Source organism: Arvicanthis niloticus, chromosome 17, assembly GCF_011762505.2.
Source record: "Arvicanthis niloticus isolate mArvNil1 chromosome 17, mArvNil1.pat.X, whole genome shotgun sequence".
Lineage (NCBI taxonomy): Eukaryota > Metazoa > Chordata > Mammalia > Rodentia > Muridae > Arvicanthis > Arvicanthis niloticus.
In genome coordinates, this window is record NC_047674.1 from 63,693,626 (window position 1) to 63,709,890 (window position 16,265).

A 16,265-nucleotide genomic window follows, 5' to 3' on the forward strand; every position below is an offset into this window, starting at 1 on the left:
ATACTGTTCAGGAAATGAACCTGCTTAAATTAAAACAAATTAGAAAGTCTCTCATAGATGTGCTCCAAATTATACTATACAGGTTTTCAACTGATTCCTTGTTCCTAAGGGATTGCAGTAATTGTCAGAATCATAATTAAAGCATCAAAAATTTTGCTAAGTACTTCTAAAAACTAGTAGATTGATTAACAATGTTAGATTTATCTAACTAGTCTATTCACATATTATTAGGTGAATTAAAATATTTTTATTGTTAGTATTGTTTTTGTTTTTACAGGTAATGATGCTTTACTTTGAAGTAGATATTAATAAAATTTAAAAAATGGCATACTTTAACTTTTGTCTTAACAATGACCATGCCTATCACAAATCATGCATCTCTCTTAGTTAAACCACCTACTGAAGACCATTCAATTTATGAATCCAAGTGGAGACTTAGTAACATTGAATCCTTCAGAAAATTTATATGTAGAATATGACATTCTGAACTTCTGGAATTTTCCACAAGGTCTTGGACATAAAGTAAAAGTAGGAATGTTTTCTCCATATTTGCCACCTGGTCAACAATTGTCATTGTCTGAGGAAAGTATAGAGTGGAGTACAGGACTGGGACAGGTTGGTGGACTTTCAATTTTGCTTAGCCTCTTGCTTCTCCATAAGTTAAAAGATTCCTTCACTGTTGTGTTTACAAATCATTTCCCACATTCAAATATTTTCTTTATACTTTTAGCATTACCAAGATTTAACACATACGTCAATGTGTATTCACAATTCTAAATGTTACATGTGTTTGCATGTATATTTATATGTGTACTATGTATATATTCTATTATAGGGTTTATCTGTAATTTCATCAATTAACTAAGTGTAGGTTTCATCAAAAATCTAATAGCCTAATGAAATTCAGTTACCAGATGAAATCTTGTATGTCCTCATATCTCTTATTTTGTCAGACTCCCATGTCTGTATGCAGTGAAAATTGTGGACCAGGATTCAGGAAATCTCTTCAGGATGGCAAGGCTCTGTGTTGTTTTGATTGCAGTCTCTGCCCAGAAAATGAAATCTCCAATGGAACAGGCAAGTGTGTACATTTCAGATGAGGTACCAACTTTGGTTTTTAATATGTATATTGAAGTAAAAACCATATACAATATTGTTGCAGTAATTTCCAACTGCAATAAGTCCATATAAAAATACACAATCCAGTTACTATATTTATGAACTTTATGCCTAGATTGAGCACTTCTAGGACCATTATAATTTATTCCCCAACTATGAGACCATTTGCTGCTGACAGTACCTCCTGGCCAAATGGCTCTGTTCTATCTTCACTTCCTCCTACTCCATCTGCTTTCCTTCCTTAACTTCTGTCCACCTGCCCCTACTCTCGAAGATATCCCATGCCACATTTCTCCTTTATTGCCACATAACATACTGTTGCCTTTATTGACTAGTAAATAGTGAGAAGGTTCATATGAATTCACCTGAGTATGTGATCCACTGTTTGTCTTGGGGATACACCTCTTGAGAAAGCAGAACTGCCATCAGATTTCAAACAGCATCAGGACAACCCACAATATTTCCCCCTTTTGCCCAGTTAAAAATACTTTGTCATAGAATAAATTTAGCACAACTACAACAATTATGAAAAACATAAGGTATGATATCCACTTAACATCCAGTCCTTCATAACTGTCAATTTATGTAAAGTACTCTATCATCTACCATAACTTATAGAATTTACAATTTGTATTGAAATTATGTTATTTTAACTTTTATTACCACCTGAAATCCATCCTTTCAAATCTGGAATATCTTCTTTATTGCTAAACAACTGAAGTTCATATGAGGCTGTAACTAGTCTTCAAATCTGCTAGACATCTAAGAAGGAATTAAATACTAACTGAATATTTAGAAAGCAAAATTCATAGCTTTCGAACCTATACAATCTGTAGAGACAGCTGACTGCCTGAACAGTCTGCTAATTTCTTACAATGTTGAACCACAGTCTTCTGCCTTCTGCTCCAGAGCCATCTGACAGACCTTAAGAGAAGCAGGAATAATGAAAAACTAGATTACCATGTCTTGGAAGAACTTTGCAGTTGACTATCTCATCTCTGTTGGTGCTTTTTTTGGACAATATTTTTGTCTGCATAAGAATTAGGGCAATTCTTGCTGAGTGGCTACATTGCCACAGTTAAATCAACTCAACCTCAAGGTAATGATACTCAATATCTTCTATGAAGTAGAATGGAAAAACTGTCAGTAGCACACATGTCTCATAGTCAATTGCTCTTAGTAATTAAATAATATTAACACCATATTCTGTAAATCATATATATATATATATGCTGAATTGTCAAAAACTGTCTGCTAGTTATTTGCTAATTGATTAATATTGAAAACACTTGTTGTAATTAACAAAATTAGAATCAAATATATCCATTAGTGAGCCTTACAATCTGGCTATTACATTATTTAATCATCTTAAACAGCATAAAATAACCACCATATAAAGGGCTGGGTCTAAGTCTTTGTTTTCTAGATTGATTTACATAGGCATTATACCTATATGAGTGACAGTATTTATTTTAAAATTTGCATCAATATACAAACTATGAATGAGTATCTTAAACCTATAACAAATCTCAAAGCATTCATTGCACCTCACACAATAATAGTGGGGGATTTCAACACTGCACTCTCAGCAATGGACAGATCATGGAAACCAAAACTAAACAGAGACATAATGAAACTAACAGAAGTTATGAACCAAATGAATTTAACTGATATCTACAGAACATTTTATCCTAAAACAAAAGAATATAACTTTTTTCTCAGCACTTTATATACCTTCTCCAAAATAGACCATATAATTGGTCACAAGACAGGACTCAAGAGATACAAAAAGATTGAAGTAATCCCTTGCACCCTATCAAACCACCATAGACTAAGGATGGTCTTTAAAACTGACCAAAAAAAAGATGGAAAGCGCACATACTCATAGAAACTGAAAAACGCTCTATTTAATGATGACTTGATCAAGGAAAAAATAAAGAAAGCCTTTTTAGAATTTAATGAAAATGAGGATACATCATATCAAAACGTGTGGGACTCCATGAAAGCACTACTAAGAGGAAAACTAATAGCTCTATGTGACTACAAAAGAAACTGGAAAGAGCATACACTAACAACTTTACAGAACACCTGAAAACTTTAGAACAAAAAGAAGCAAATGTACCCAAGCGGAGTAGATGGCAAGAAATAATCAAACTCAGGGCTAAAATCAACCAAGTAGAAACAGAAAGAACTAGACAAAATATCAACAAAAACAGGAACTGGTTCTTTAAAAAAAAAATCAACAAGATAGATAAACCCTTAACCAGACTAACCAGAGCACAAAAAACAGTATCTAAATTAATAAAATCACAACTGAAAAGGGAGACATAGCAACAGAAACTGAGGAAATTAAAAAAAAAAACACAAGATCCTACTACAAAGGCCTATACTCAACAAAATTGGAAAATCTGGATGAAATGGACAATTTTGTAGACAGGTACTAGATACCAAAGTTAAACCAGGAGCAGATAAACCATCTATACAGTCCTATAAACCCTAAAGAAATAGAAGAAGTCATTAAAGGTCTCCCCACCAAAAAGAGTCCAGGCCCAAATGGATTTAGTTCAGAATTCTATCCGACCTTCAAGGAAGACCTAATACCAATTCTCTTCAAACTATTTCATAGACTATAAACAGAAGGAACCCAATTCATTCTATGAAGCTACAATTACACTCATACATAAACCTCAAAAATATCTAACAAAGAAAGAGAACTACAGACCAATCTCTCTTATGAATATTGATGCAAAAATACTCAATAAATTCTCGCAAACAAAATTCAAGAACACATCAAAACAATCATCCATCATAATCAAGTAGGCTTTATCCCAGGAATGCAGTGACGGTTCAATATTCAGAAATCCATCAATGTAATCCACTACATAAAAAAAAACTCAAAGAAAAAAACACATGATCATCACATTAAATACTGAGAAAGCATTTGACAAAATTCAATATCCCTTTTTAAGTTAAAAGTCTTGAAAAGATCAGGAATGCTAGACCCATACCTAAACATAGTAAAAGTAATATACAGCAAGCCAGTAGCCATCATCAAACTAAATGTAGAGACCTTAAAGTAATCCCACTAAGATCAGAGACTAGACAAGGCTGCCCACTCACATCCTACTTATTCAATATGGTACTGGAAGTCCTAGTCAGGGCAATTAGAAAACAAAAAGAAGTCAAATAGATACAAATAGGAAAGGAAAAAGTCAAAATTTCACTATGTGATGATGATAGGATAGTATGCTTAAGTGACCCTAAAACTTCCACCAGAGAATTCCTAAACCTGATAAACAACTTCAGCAATGTGTCTGGATAGAAAATCAACTCAAACAAGTCAGTAGCCTTCCTCTATTCAAAGGATAAACAGGCTGAGAAAGAAATTAGGGAAATAGCACCCTTCACAATAGTTACAAATAATATAAATTATCTTGGAGTGAATCTAACAAAGCAAGTGAAAGATATGTATGACAAGAACTTCAAGACTCTGAAGAAAGGAATCGAAGAAGATATCAGAAGGTTAGAAAGATCTCCCATGCTCCTGGACTGGCAGAATTAACTTCGTAAAAATGGCCATCTTGAAAAAAGCAATCTACAGATTCAATGCAATTCCCATCAAAATTCCAAATCAATTCTTCATAGAAATAGAAAGAGCAATTTGCAAATTCATTCAGAATAACAAAAAACCTATGATAGCGAGAACTGTTCTCAAAAATAAAGGAACTTCTGGGGGAATCACCATCCCTGACCTCAAACTGTACTACAGAGCAGTAGTGATAAAAACTGCATGGTATTGATACAGAGACAAGCAGGATGATCAGTGGAATAGAATTGAAGATCCAGAAATGATCCCACACATCTATGGTCACTTGATCTTTGACAAAGGAGCTAAAACCATCCAATAGAAAAAGGATAGCATTTTCAACAAATGGTGGTGGCTCAACTGGAGGTCAGCATGTAGAATGCAAATCAATCCATTCTTATCCCCTTATAAAAAGCTCAAGTCCAAGTAGATAAAGGACCTTCACATAAAACCAGATACACTGAAACTAATAAAAGAGAAGGTGGGAAAGACCTTCGAATACCTAGGCACAGGGTAAATGTTCCTCAACAGAGCACCAATGGCTTATGCTCTAAGATCAAGAATTGACAAATGGGACCTCATAAAATTGCAAAGCTTCTGTAAGGCAAGGGACACTATCAATAAGACAAAACGGCAACCAACAGATTGGGAAAAGATCATTACCAATCCTACATACGATAGAGGGCTAATATCCAAGATATACAAAGATCTCAAGAAATTATACTCCAGACAACCAAATAACCCTATTTAAAAATTGGGGTACAGATCTAAACAAAAAAATTCTCAATGGAGGAAACTTGAATGGCCAAGAAGCACATTAAGAAATGCTCCACATCCTTAGTTATCAGGAAAATGCAAATCAAAACAACCCTGAGATAACACTTCACACCAGTGAGAATGGCCAAGATCAAAATCTCAGGTGATAGTAGATGTAGGCAAAGATTTAGAGAAAGAGGAACACTCCTCCATTGTTGGCGAGATTGCAAGCTGGTACAACCATTCTGGAAAACAGTCTGGTGGTTCCTCAGAAAATTGGACATAGCATTACCTGAGGACCCATCTATACCACTCCTGGGCATATACCAAAAGATGCTCCAACATATAACAAGGGCATATGCTCCACTATGTTCATAGAAGCCTTATTTATAATAGCCAGAAGCTAGAGAGAACCCAGATGTCCTTAAACAGAGGAATGGATACAAAAAATGTGGTACATTTAAACAATGGAGTATTACACAGCTATTAAAACTAATGAACTCGAGAAATTTTTAGGTAAATGGATGGAATTAGAAAATATCATCCTGAGTAGGTTAACCCAATCACAAAAGAAGACACATTATATTTACTCAGTGATAAGTGGATATTGGCCCAAAAGCTTGAAATAGCCAAGATTCAACTAACTGACCACATGAAGCTCATGACGAAGGAAGACCAAGTGTGGATGCCTCGGTCCTACTTAGATGGAGTAACAAAATACTCAATAAAATAAATAAAGGAACAAAGTATGGGACAGAAACTGAAGGAGGGGCAGTCTGGAGCCCACTCCACCTTGGTATCCATCCCATGTGTAGTCTCCAAAGGTAGACACTAATGTGGATGCCAGGAAGTGCATGCTGATGAAAGCCTGATATAGCTGTCTCCTTAGAGGTTTGCCAGAGTCTGACATGTTGCGGTAAATCTTTCACCCATGGGAAGTCCATAGAAGAAAAGACACAAGTCAATAAGTATCAAATGAATGCTGCATGCCTAGATTGGGCAGATTTACCATTAAACTACACTATTTCCCCGGCTATGAGAGCTCTTAACAACTTGCGGTTTCCTAGGTCAAGGCCTTCTTCATCTTCTCCCTCTCCACCAACTGCCCTCTGCTTCAACCAACTGCCAACTCCGCCGCTTCTCCCTCCTCTCCTCTTGGCTCTCCTCGTCTTTTCCCTTTTCCTGCCTCTGGCTCCTCCCACTCCTCTCCTACTGCCCAATCACTGGCTGTAACCTTTATTTAACAAATTTGATTGGACAGAAGGTTTATAAAATTCACTCCTCCTTTGCAGCCCCTCCCAGGAGTGGAGTTACCATGACAACAAGAGGCTAGGGCTATCCACCACACTGACATATTCAGAGGCAGATGCTCACAGCTAACCACTGATCTGATCAATGGTTTCCCAATGGAGAAGTTAGAGAGAAGACTGAAGGAGATGAAAGGGTTGGTGGCCCCATGAGGAGTGCAAAAATACCAACCAACCAGAGCTCCCCAGGGTCTAAACCACCAGCCTAGGAGCACATAGGGAGGGACCCATGACTCCTTCTGTATATGTAGGGGAGGATGGCCTTGTTGGACATAGGTCGCAAAGGAGATCCTTAGTCATATGAAGGCTGAACACCGAGTGGGAGGGAATTCAAAGGTAAGTAGGTGGGAGCAGGTGGGTAGGTGGGGGAACATCCTCATAGAAGCAGGAGGAAGGGAGACGGTGTAGGAGGTTCCTGGGTGATGGAGGGAATCGGTTAAGTGGATAAAATCTGAAATGTAAATATAATATTCAATAAAAAACACTATAATAATCTATATATTCTGCACCACTGTAAGATATTATGTTCCTATAGCAAGTGATTTTACCTGTTGAGCCATCTTTTCAGACTTATAGTTGATTTCTTACTATGGGGCATTGCTTACCATGTATCCTAGAAACTTGAATTACAGTAAATAAAACCTGCCTTTGATATTCCCAAGTAAAAAATTATAGCTTCAATTTTGCATCAAATATATAAATTCAATCAACATAAGATTATAGCTAAGTTATAATTTGTTCAAGAGTAAATTTAATATCTTATCCCTATTTGTCTACCTTTAAATTTCCATAATATTATTATAACCCTCATTTTCTTTTCCAACTCTATACTTCATCTAAGAAAGGAGAAAAGAGAAGAAAAAAGTATAGTTAGAAATCCATGATTCTGAGCTTTCTAGTTTGCTCCCTGTTCAGTATTACAACATTTACTAATAAGCCCTTAAATAAGAATATATCTAAAATTTTAAAAATAACCAAAACTATCTATTTCAACCTAAGGAACTGGGATGTTGATCTTCCTTTGCTTGCTTCTAGCTGTATTGGAGCCAAGAATTTCCTTCCGGAGACCCAGAGAGATATAAAAAAGTAGGCTTTTTTTTTTTTTATTATTATAAGAGAGGCATCATTTGATGTCTAGTTTCTCTTTGCTGAGAAAGTTCATGGCTTAGTTGGAGTCCTGACTGTAACAGTCTGAAAGGCTGGTTGAATGATCTAGTTGTTCTGTAAGTGTCCTGAAAACAAGTCTTTGGAAGAAACACCTTCCATGTAGTTTAGGTAGAATCAAGCAAGGAGCTAGAATGGCATGTCCCAGAATCTCAGCATCCCAGAGAATAAATTTTGTCAGGGCTGTCTTTCTGCCCTACCATTCTGCAATATACAAACCTTACAACACATATTCTGCAATATACAAAGCTTACAATAGCTCTGTAAAGATAGTCATATGGAACATGCAGGGTGCAAGGGTCAGGTAAAAAATAATAAAGAAAGACAGCTGCTTCACTTTAAAGATTAGTTTGATCATATAATCAAATTTCAATATAAATTTTCATTCCTGCCATCTTAAAGGATGGTAAGAAATATCATGTGATGAGATTTTTAGACCCAAAAAGAGTTATTGGCTGAATATAGACATTTAACTCTAAGCCAGTCCAAGAGCTGTCTCTATACAGACATATATATCACCTATCTTGTTAATCTTGTTGATATCCTATAATAAATTAGGAAAGGTGCAACATTAATCAGAAGATGTAAGTAAGGTAGCTGAGAGTCCATGCAAATTGGTTCAAATCTCTGAATTAGGTACAATATTTTTGGTTTTTTCTGACTTTCAAGAGCCTTTTAATGTAGTAACTGACTCTCTATGTGCTGAAAGAGTTGTTTTACACATAGACACTGATGAACTTATTTGGGATAATTCTGAATTGAGTTCACTGTTTATTCAGATGCAACAAATGATCAGGAATAGGAGTCATGTACTGTGTACAATACAGATAAGATTCCATACAGGACTGCCAGGCCATTTATCACAAGGTAATAATAAAATTGATTGGATATTTATAAAAAGTACTTGAAGCTTCAGAATTCCATTGTAAAAACATGTTGACAGCAAAGCTTTAAATAAAGAATACTCTACCACTTAGCAATAAGCCAAGAAAACTGTGAGGGACTGCCCTACTTGCTCATTATATAACCAGACTCCATTACCACACCAAGTACACTAAAGGTACCCAAAGAAATGAAGCTTGGCAAATGGATGAGTTTCATTTACAGAGTTTGGTAAAATGAAATATGTATATTATATTATAGATGCATATTAAGAATTTCATTGGGTAATTGTCTTTTCTTCAGGAAAGACTGATTCTATATAACATATAGAACTGATTCTATATAACATATATTCATATAACAGTTGTTATATGTTGTGGCCATTATGTAATTTCCCATACAAATTAAAACAGAAAATGTGTCAGTATATGGCTCTAATAAGATGAAGCATGTTTTTTACATATTGTAATATAAAACACATTACAAGCATCACATAATTCTACCAGACAAGCAATTGTGGATAGATCTAAGGGAATCTAAGCAGGAATTGAAAGCTGAAAACTGGAGGCAGAAACCCTTGAAAAAGTCATGGAACAATGCTGTGTACATGCTTGCTTTGCTGGTATTCATTTTTAAACAGCATAATATTGACTACTAATTTATAGCACTCTTCACACTGAATTGCCCCTACCATATCAAACATTACTTAAAAATATGTTCCACAGGATTGTCATTTTCTCAATTACTATTACTTCTCTCCAGATGCTTGTAGGTTTACGTCAAGTTATCAAACAACAGTAAGCATAGATATCCCACCAAAAGTAATCCAATCCACAGAAACCATCTCCAAGAACAAGTACACTTTGTCATACTTTTATGTTGAAGTAAATATTTAAAAAGCGGGGCTGCACAGGCTGACCATATAAGCTGCGGCAACTCTGCCTAGCTCAGCTGCCATGTTCCACAGCCAAAGGACATGTGTGTGCTGCACCTAGAAATGAACAGCCAGAAACACCGGCCCTGCCATCCACAAGATGACAGCATGGGAGATATCTCCACCAATATTGCATGCTGTATCCACAATGCTGGGCTGTGCCCAGACCATTCAACCATCCATGCGGGCCAGGTAGGAAATGAGACTCTAATGTTTAAATATTAATCAAAGGCTTTATATATTTGGGAGTGCTCATAAGAATATGCCAACATAATTATAGATGTTTCCCAATTAACTAACCCAGATATAAGTTATCACCCAGGACTGCTCTTGGTACATGCATGGTCATCCATGGCACTACATCTCTGCCCCTCTCTCCTCTTCCTCATCCTTCTTTCTCCCCTTACTCCTCTTCTTCCTCTCCTTACTTCTCTCTTTACTCCTCGTCTTCCTTTCCTTACTCCTCCCACCTTACAAGGAAATTTTCCCACTACACATTTTCATTGCCATTTTACTCACAATAGTTGAGCAAAAAACATTCTGTATATCTACAAACTGATGAATAGATAGTATGATTTTATACATATATGCAACAAAAATTATATGGTTAATAAAAAATTCTCAGTTAAGTGGATGTAAAATTATATTCCCTGGTTGAAGTTATAAAGATAATGTAATACAAATGCCACTTTCTTCCATATGTAGATATAAAAATAATAGATGAAAGATAGATAGATAGATAGATAGATAGATAGATAGATAATAGATAGATAGATGACAGATAGATAGACAGATAGATACAGAAGAGAGAAGAGAGAAAAAGACACAAACACACACAGACACACATGAATACACACACATAACCATTGAAACTTTAGAAATAATTTTAATTTAAAGTCCTAATAGAAGTCAGGAAACTAGGAAGGTACAGTTAGCAGGGATTTTTTGAGAAATAGGAGACAGAATGCCAATGCACTGAAGGTAAGAAATGAAAAAAAATGGACCAAGAAGTACTGTGCAGGTTCAGGAATTGATGAGCAGATTACAAAGGTATAACATAGAAAGTTACAAATAATGCAATAAGCCTTTGACAATATTCTAAAGAAACATATTCAAGTAGAAGCTCATGAACTATAGTTTACAGACATAGAGTTTCAGAGTAATAACTCTGTGTGGGAAAACAACACTGTACTGATTCATCACAGGCTATAAAATAAAAAGTGAACTATAGGTATAAAAAATTTTATTTCAAAAGTTAGGTCAGTAGAAACCCTTATACAACCTAAAATATTGCAAGTGAATTCTATAGGTTTTGTATATTTTCCTGAACTTCATGGTAGTGACTATAAACTTAAGATATGAGACATAGAGCACACAAGCAAAAACTGATTTTGAAGCTCTTTCCCTACTGACAAGATGACACAGGAACCTTTCTGTACACAATTATTTCCTCCTATAAATAATAATTTCTGTAAGTGTCCTCAGTAAAGCTCACTGACTATCCAAGTTATATCTAGACGGTATCCTTACTTTGGTCTTATGTTGGTTCATTATTTGGAGTGAGGATATGTCTGCCAAGGAATAGTGTCACATGAACACTTAACTATCTTTTAACAATTTGCACTAAAATAATGTCTGGCCTGAGAACTTACGTTCACTGACATCCAATACTTTGGGGAGTAGTCAACCACCTTCTAATTTCATTAAAATTACATAACAAATGGTGAATTAATATCTGGTACAATTATCTTAGATAAAGTATATAGCTTGTTAGACTATAAGTCTAGGAAAAAATACTGTACTACCATTTTCTTAAATGGACATAGTAATATATTTCTTCCTAATGTTAAACATATACTCATAGTTACAGAGGCATTAAACCACATCAGATATGATTTTATATCAGTAGATGCCAGTTAACACAGAAACCAATAATAGGTCAGCAAATAGATAATAAGAATCTATGGGAGTGCCTGCAATGTAACCCCTAAATCTATATCTCATAAAATATCACTGAAGATTCACCATGTAGTTTATAGAAACCAGGGTTAGAGGAAGGATTCAGCAAACACTATTTTCACACAAACCAATGTGACATTGCTGAGACATACATGTTCACAAAGCAGCTGGGACTGTTTGCACAGTCCACAACAAGGTCAAGCCAGGCAAACTCTTTGAAGTATTGAGTTATTGGATCATGAAGATACACCCCTAAATGAGCAGCAATTGGAAATGAAGCCTGAGTAAATTTTTTTTGGACATCTGTTTTTGAGGAGCTAGCAATGATCCAGTGGATGATGGTAAATCAAGGTACATTCAGACAGCATTAAGTAAACTTAGGTAACTTTCACAACAGAACATAAAGTTGGAAAATGAAAGTTTTAAGGATAACAGAGAAGGAATTGGAAGGGAATAAATAGGGTGAGGAATGACAAAAATGCATATAATTGTTACAGAGATTCACCAAAAAGACCAAGATAGAAAGATAACAGACAGACAGACAGACAGACAGATGATAGACATATGATAGATAGATAGATAGATAGATAGATAGATATGATGATAGACAGATAGATGATAGATAGATAGATAGATAGATAGATAGATAGATAGATAATGGATAGACAGATATCTATGTACATATATTTGTATATGTGTATGGTATGTTTGTATAAATATATAATATATATGTATATGAATATGTACACATATATTTATATACTTACATACATACATACATGGCTGTACCCCAAACACAATGCAATATATTATAGTCTTTGGAACCTAAAGGTATGTGGTATACAAATAACTAAATACAGGCAAAATAAAAATTCATATAACATTTGAAAATAATGAAGTTTTAAAAAAATTTCAAATACTGAATTTTTAAAATATTTTTGAGATTTAAATACAACTACATTTCACTTTTCAATTCACTCACTCCAAACCTACCATGCATACCTTGATCCCCTACTTCTAGTACATGGCCTCCATTTCTCCCTAATTAATCAATGCATATATATATATATATATATATATATATATATATGACAAATTACTAATTATAACCTTCTCAATACATATAATGTTACTTGCATATATATTTTAGGGCTAAATCTTCTATATTAGATAGCTAATTTCTGTGCTTTCCTCTAATGAAGACTGAACATAGAGTTTTAATGAACTTTTCTAATATGGCATGATCATGATCCATTTTAGAGCAAAAGATCACCTGATAAGAACCCCAGTATGAGATGTGAGAAAACTTCTTGGGGTTGTTCATCAGTGATGTTCAAAAACTACCAAAATATACATTGCTTATTACTGACTTCCCTTGTTTACCCAAGAGTTTGAAGGCAAATCCCTACTGATGAAAGTATCACGTACTTCAGAGACAGAGACAGATACACCTGAGCTTCACCTGATACAAGTGTGCCCTCCCCAAGTACCATATCTAATGGTACAAGATTGCATCATGGAAACTTCCAAGGGAGCAAGCAGCAACAGTACACATATCTTTGTCAAAATCAACATTTCCCTAACTGGATATAAGATCTGTTCAACATTACAGATAATATGCCTGGTATTTAAAATTTACTTGACTAATCAGCAATAATAAAACCATATTTATTTTATGACAATTTACAACCACTAATTTAATAAATCAACCAAATAATTTCAAATATCAATCTATAAATGTTAGTGGTAATACACATAGATAAGTGTATTCTCAACACCTTCATCATGCAAAATTCTCTTACAAACAAATGGAGTCAATTACAAAAACGCAATCAATCAAACTGCAGAGTTATGGATCACTTTACCAATTGTAGATATATCTAAAATATTCCAAAACTTTAGGCTTCAGGAAAATTGTGGAAAATGTCGAAGAGTATTGAAAGTGCAAAACAAGCAAACATTTTGTTGTAATGTATCACTTCTGGTAATATTGGAAACTGTACCCATAAAAATTCATCACTATGTCCCACCTAAATATGAACTGAATAGAAATGACACTATAAGATATATTAAAGTTGGTGGGAGACAGACCATGAGGCCTCATTCCTATCCAAATCACTATTGGTAACCAGAAAAATTTGGGACAGGGAAGCTGGGCAGCTGAACAAGATTTATCTATTGTTTGTAACTAAAATAAAAATATTTAAAGTTTCCTGTGGTAAAATTTAATACCTACATTTAGGGAGATCATGCTCCACAAGAAACATGAAGTACATCATTTATATTTTATTTATCATTTACAAGTAATCTTACTTGGGGTAATTTTGAGGACTATCTGCTGTACAATGAAATACATTATAGTATTTGTACAGATAATTTGGTGTAATGCAAATATGCTTCATATTCTACCAAAATTGATATTTGATTATGCCTTAAACCAAAGTTGATGTAGTAATTACCTTTCCATTACTTTTATAAAGACCTTTGACTGAAACTGAAACTTTGGAAGTAACTAATTTACATTGCCTAGAGCTTACAGTCTACCATAAAGGGAAGTTACAGAAAAAAATTAAGGCAGGACTATGGAGGTGCAAATTGAAACAGAGAACATGAAGATGATTACTATTCTGCTCCTTATAAGTCATTCAGTTTAATTTGTTTATATAACTTAGAACTTATTTCCCACTCTAGCACCACCCAACAGTATGTAAACTTTCTTACAAAAATTAGTAATTATGACTATACACTGACAGTTGTGTCAATTGCCCATTCTTATAGAAGCCTTTTCTTACCTGACATTGCCTTTCAAAACTTTATCTTATTTTAACTTTTTTTTAGTTTATGCTAAGTTAAAAAAAACATAATTAACCCATGAAAAGACTAGGTTTTTAAAGTGTAAGCTTAGAAGTGTGTTAATTGGTGCAGCATTTAATCTGAATGATGTTAGTCACACAGTTCTTTACATGTTTTCAGGGAATTTAATTTTTGTCTTCTGACATGTGAAGAAAGACTAATAATGCACAACAGATAGTAAAACATGCTGGTTCTCTGGAACTATGAATACAAACCTATGAGTAATAATGTTTTCTTTCATGAAATTTCAGTCTGAGTTTCCATAGCATAACAAATATACATGAAAATATACATGTTGTATTAACTTTGACATAAACATTGGTATCATGAATACACATGACAATAGAAGACAATTTTAATTTGTTTACTGAATACTAAATAAGAAATTTATTAAGGGACAAAATCTTCAAATTGGTAGCCCCTAATTCATTACCCTCAATTATCCCAAGAAAAATTGGCTTAAATTTACCAGTGTCTTATTCTCTGCGTGTCCAGAGCATGTGACACATGAAAGAAATTCACAGCAGTCATTCCATTCTGATACCACATTGAATTTCTTCCCAGATGTGGATCACTGTGTAAAGTGTGCAGATGATCAGTATGCCAACAGAGAAAGAACACACTGCCTCCAAAAAACTGTGACATATTTGGCTTATGAAGATCCCTTGGGGATGACACTGGCATGCATGACCCTGTGCTTTTCTACTATCACCACACTTGTATTTGTGGTTTTTGTGAAGTACAGAAAGACTCCTGTTGTAAAGGCCAATAACAGTACTCTCAGCTACATACTACTCATCTCCCTCAACTTTTGCTTTCTTTGTTCCTTTCTCTTCATTGGTCAGCCCAACACAGCCACCTGCATCCTGCAGCAGACCACATTTGGAGTTGCTTTTACAGTGGCTGTATCTACTATCTTGGCCAAAACCATTACAGTAATCCTGGCCTTCAAGAGCACAACTCCTGGAATGAGGAAGAGGGGATTTCTTAGATCAGGGTCACCCAAATTCATCATTCCCATCTGTACACTAATGCAAATTATCTTCTGTGGAATCTGGCTGGGAACTTTTCCTCCTTTTGTGGATGAAGATATACATTCTGAACATGGTCAGATTATACTTTTATGCAACAAGGGCTCAGCCACAGCTTTCTATTGCAACCTAGGATACCTTGCAGCTCTGTCCATAGGGAGCTTCATAGTAGCTTTCTTGGCCAGAAGCCTGCCAGACACTTTCAATGAAGCCAAGTTCCTGACATTCAGTATGCTTGTGTTCTGCAGTGTATGGATTGCATTTCTCCCTGTCTACCATAGTACTAAGGGAAATGTAATGGTGGCTGTGGAAGTCTTCTCCATCTTGGCCTCCAGTGCAGGGATATTAGGCTGTATTTTTATTCCCAAGTGCTATATTATTTTCATGAAACCTAAAAGGAACTCATTGAAAGTCATGAGACATAGGTTTCAGTTGAAATAATTTGTACTTAAAATACCTCATGTTATGATTTTAGGGATTTGAGGAGTGTCAACAGACATTCTCAGGTTAAACTGCTGCAAAACATTATATATCCAACAAGGCTGGGTAATTAGTTACATATTCAGTGTATATGTAATATTTCTTCTATGTCCAGTATCAATTATCTTCAGTTGTCTTAACCTTCTAATCAGCAAACTACAACTGATATCTGTATTTGACTTCCAAATATAAAT

General features: G+C 34.9%; 1 pseudogene; it reads left to right on the forward strand.

Annotated features, from left to right (window-relative positions):
* LOC117722666 (vomeronasal type-2 receptor 116-like) overlaps positions 1–16,032 on the forward strand; it is a 32,208-nt pseudogene extending 16,176 nt beyond the window's left edge.
* Positions 16,033–16,265: the final 233 nt, after the last annotated feature.